The sequence below is a fragment of the Saccopteryx leptura genome, chromosome 4, assembly GCF_036850995.1.
Source record: "Saccopteryx leptura isolate mSacLep1 chromosome 4, mSacLep1_pri_phased_curated, whole genome shotgun sequence".
Taxonomy (NCBI): Eukaryota; Metazoa; Chordata; class Mammalia; order Chiroptera; family Emballonuridae; genus Saccopteryx; species Saccopteryx leptura.
Window position 1 is genome coordinate 175,152,784 of NC_089506.1, and position 4,276 is coordinate 175,157,059.

Genomic DNA, 4,276 nt, shown 5'->3' on the forward strand with positions numbered 1-4,276 from the left:
TTATTTTTTCTTTTTTTAATGAGTTGATTAGGGTGACTCTGGTGAACATAATTACACAGGTTTTAGGTGCCCAGTTCAACAACACATCTCTGTACATTGTGTTGTGACACTGGTGAACATAATTACACAGGTATTAGGTGCCCAGTTTTACAACAAATCTCTGTACATTGTATTGTGTGTAACTCTCTCCCACCCCCAAATCAAATCTTGGTCCATCACCTTTTACTCCCCCAATCCCTCCTCTAACTCTTCTTTTACCAGCATTCACCACAATGTTGTCTGCATCTGTAAGGTTTTTAATTTCCTTTTTTTGCTCAATCCTTCCACCTCTCTCACCTCATACCCCTACCCTCAACAGCTTTCAGTGTATGCTATCTATGTATAAGTCTTTCTCTGTTTTGCTTGTTAGTTCATTGGATTCCACTTACAAGTGAAATCAAAACAGACATACAGATAAATAGAGCAGAATAGAGATCCCAGAAATCTTCATACCTATATGATCAATTAATATTTGACAAAAGAAGAAACAATAATGGGGTAAAGAAAGTCTATTCAATAAATGGTGTTGGGGAAATGGAACATATATGTGTAAAAAAATGAAATTTGACCACCTTCTAACACCATTCACAAGAATAAACTCAAAATGGATTAGAGACTTACATATTATACACGAGACTATAAACATCCTAGAAGAGAACACGAGTAGTATGATCTTGGATATTTCTCATAGAAATAGTTCTTCAGCTATTTCTCCTTGAGCAAGGGAAATGAGAAAATATAAATAAATTTACATCAAACTAAGAATTTCTTGCACAGGAAAGGAAACCATCAATAAAAATGACAAAACAACACACTGATGGGAGAACGTACTTGCCAATACATATGATAAAGGATTAATATGTAATATTTATAAAGAACTTATAAGTCTCAACACCAAAATTAATTCAGTTCTGTCTTATTTTCTTTCCTTATCATCATAAAGTAGGTTATTCCGTGTTAAGCAATATGTTGTGAGACAGTTGTGCTCTTGTTCTTCTCCCTGGTGATTCACAATGACCTCATCTGCACTTCACTCTCAGCAGATGGACAAGCTACTTCACAAAATCCAACAAAATTTCTTCAGTATTCTGGCACAGTATTTTTACTTAATTGAATTTTATCAAACATTTCTTTCAGAAAAAAATAAAAGTGGTTTTTTTTTTCTGAGATATGCATTACTTGTTATTCCAAGGTATCTCTTCCTGTTCTTTAGAATAACTTTTAGAATTGCCTTTGATGTCTAAGTAGTCCCTCTAAATATTTTCAGATATATCCACTTCTTTCTGCCTACACCACTATCATTATTGTTCAGGAAATGGCCATCCTCTTTTTAAAATATTTTATTCATTTCATAGAGAAGAGCAAAAGAGAGAGAGACAAAGGGAAGAAGAGCAGGAAGCATCAACTCCCATATGTGCCTTGACCAGGAAAACCTGGGGTTTCGAACTGGCAACCTCAGCATTCCAGGTCGACACTTTATCCACTGCCCTACTGCAGGTCAGACAAAAAGTGACCATCCTTTGCTCAGGTAATTATATGAACATCCTAACTGATCTGCGTATGTCTAGTTGTGCCAATTTCCCTCATTGTCCCCAAATCCTTTCACCAACTTTCATTCTCAGTGTTCCTGTTCAGTGTCCCATTTGATTTTCAAACTCTCTTCCTAAAAATTCTTCATTGGGATCTCATTGCTTTTGGGATAAAGGTCACACTCCTGACTCTGGCTTACAAAAGTGAGCCCACACATTTTTACTTATTTACCTTTCTAGCCTGATCTTCTCTACTCCCGTGACACTTGGGCTCCCAAGGAAGCTCGCTCAGTGTCCGTGTTGTCTATCAGTGAAGAATTTCTGCTGCTTTTTTCTTTGCCTTTAAGTTTCTTCTTTAAGCTACCCACCACCACCAAAGGAAAACTATCTTAATTTGGGTGACTTACCTGACTTATTAGAGGTAGTAGACCATTGTAATTAGGGTAAAATATGTGGAATCAGAATTTTTGGGTCTGCAGACTGGCTCTCCCACTCATACACTGTGTGATGTTAGGCATTTTCTTAAGTAGTCAGAGCCTCAGTGTCTAAATTAAATGAATATATGATGGAATCTACTTTAGAGAGCTGTGATGATTAAGAGGTATAAAGTCCATGAGCACTTAGGACATAGTCTGGCTCTGAATAAGGTTCCATAATGTTTCCTCCTCTTACATCCAGTCTTGCGCTATTTCATCTGGCCATGCTTCACAAAACAGCTCGTCAAAGTCAAGATCTGCTTCAAAACCATCAATGCCTATCACTATCTATATACTAAAGAACAAGTCTTTTCACCTTTCCCTGTATCATGGGCCCTCGTGGTTTCAAGACATAGAAATAGTTTTCTGAGGGAAGATAAATTTTAGCTGAGCCAGTAAATAGGGACAGAAATGATCATGGAAGACTGCTGACCTAGTGAGAGCAGATTGAGCTTAGAGGTCTTCCGTGTGGCTCCTGAATCCTTTCATGATTTTGCGCCAGTTTGCTCTCAAGCTCCTTCTGTGTTACTGCCCTTTCAGAAGCCTTGCCTGGGCAATAGAAATGACCTGTATTTCCCCACGATACCAGATTGTTGGAGGAAAGCCAAAGCACCGAGTGACTCTCTGTTCCCATCCTGAGGAAGTGAAGTTTGCAACCAAGCATAGGTGACTGAAAGCTGTCGCGTCCAGGGAAGGGCCAATGATGTTGGTGCTTTGTGCAACTGGAGCTTTCTGCAGGTCAGGAATCACACAGCAGATGGTGTGCTGTTATGTCTCAGAAAGGATAACAGAAATCTAATCATTTTTGCAAAACTAAATAGTAAAAGTGTATACTGTATTCTGCTTGTTAGTTTCTTTTTCTTTTTCTTTTTTTTCTGAAGCTGGAAACAGGGAGAGACAGTCAGACAGACTCCCGCATGCGCCCGACCAGGATCCACCCGGCACGCCCATCAGGGGCGATGCTCTGCCCATCCTGGGCGTCGCCATGTTGTGACCAGAGCCACTCTAGCGCCTGAGGCAGAGGCCACAGAGCCATCCCCAGCGCCCGGGCCATCTTTTGCTCCAATGGAGCCTTGGCTGTGGGCGGGGAAGAGAGAGACAGAGAGGAAAGCGCGGCGGAGGGGTGGAGAAGCAAATGGGCGCTTCTCCTGTGTGCCCTGGCCGGGAATCGAACCCGGGTCCTCCGCACACTAGGCCGACGCTCTACCGCTGAGCCAACCGGCCAGGGCCCTGCTTGTTAGTTTCTTGATGCAAGATACATATTTCTGCTTAAAAACTTGGATAGCTGATCTCACCCAGGCACCTGAATCCTGGAGAGATGGGGGTCCTCCACTTTCAGTATTGTTGCTACCTCATTTCTTTGCAGCTCCTCTTCATGAAAGGTTTCTCCCTTTGGCATTCCTTCTCTGACAATGCTTCCTAGGTCTTCTAAGGTTCAAGTTGAAATAGGTCTTATTTTTATAGATCTATAATTACATTTTTTATGCATAGTACGCACCCATTTATAAATACTCTGATTGCCTCCTTAGTGTGTAAAGCTTCATGAAGACAAGACCTGTGTTCTATTAATTTTTTTCCTTAGTTCTAACCACAGTGTCTGGACCATCGTAGGTTGAAAAATATTTGTTAAATGGGGATATGAATTTAAAATATAAAAGATAATGCAAGTCATACATATAATATATAAATCAGGATGCAATGTTTTCTAAATGTTTTTTGAATAATGTAGTGTGTGCCAATAACTTAGGAAAGATGATATCAGCCCTTAATCAATTTAAAGAATAAGGCGTTCCTCTTCGTAACAAAACAAGTCAGAAAAAGATTATGGTACATAGAAACAGTCTTGGAGAGTATATTGTCACTTAGAATAAATACACTCTCTAAAACTTCACTACTCTTAGAAGTGTTAGAAGTACTGTTTTTGTATCAGGAATGAATGTGCATGTTCTCATATTTAAAGCTGATATACTGAAATCATTCTAGCAAGATTGAGAGAAACAATAAAATCTTACGTGGCTAAAAAGAATTAAACAGTAATAGTCAGAATTATTATGTATAATTGCAAAAAGAAAAAAAGCTGGTAATGATCCAAATTGCACCAATGGGTGAAATGGTAAACACACGCATCTTTTTTATGGAAAGACACACTAATCAGCCTCTGTGATAGACTACAGAGAAACACTGGCATGGGTGAACTGCAGGAGCACTATAAAATAGTGAAAGAAACTGGAC

The 4,276-nt window shown here is 39.4% G+C and overlaps 1 non-coding gene across 1 annotated transcript; it reads right to left on the reverse strand.

Moving 5' to 3' along the window:
- Window positions 1-3,197: 3,197 nt before the first annotated feature.
- TRNAT-AGU (transfer RNA threonine (anticodon AGU)) lies at window positions 3,198-3,273 on the reverse strand. The gene has a single exon. It is a non-coding gene; the product is annotated as a tRNA-Thr (tRNA).
- Window positions 3,274-4,276: the final 1,003 nt, after the last annotated feature.